Source organism: Pelophylax lessonae (genome assembly GCF_965119305.1).
Source record: "Pelophylax lessonae genome assembly, chromosome: 3".
In the NCBI taxonomy this organism is placed as follows: Eukaryota; Metazoa; Chordata; class Amphibia; order Anura; family Ranidae; genus Pelophylax; species Pelophylax lessonae.
In genome coordinates, this window is record NC_138770.1 from 610637252 (window position 1) to 610637502 (window position 251).

Sequence of the window (251 nt, forward strand, 5' to 3'; positions counted from 1 at the left end):
TGCTCAGCATCATATCCAGAGGTTGTCTTTGGGAAATAGACGCATGAGTGCTTCCAGCATTGCTGCAGAGGTTGAAGGGGTGGGGGGTCAGTATACATACTTTAGTTTTTTCAGTGGTATGAATGATATAGTGGTGAAAATTATGAGTGCCCCTCTAGTTTTGACTGTGGTATCTTATGTGCCCCCCACACTATATATTGTTCCTAGAGTCACCATTGTTTAAAATCACTTGAATTGTTGTGTGATTGGCC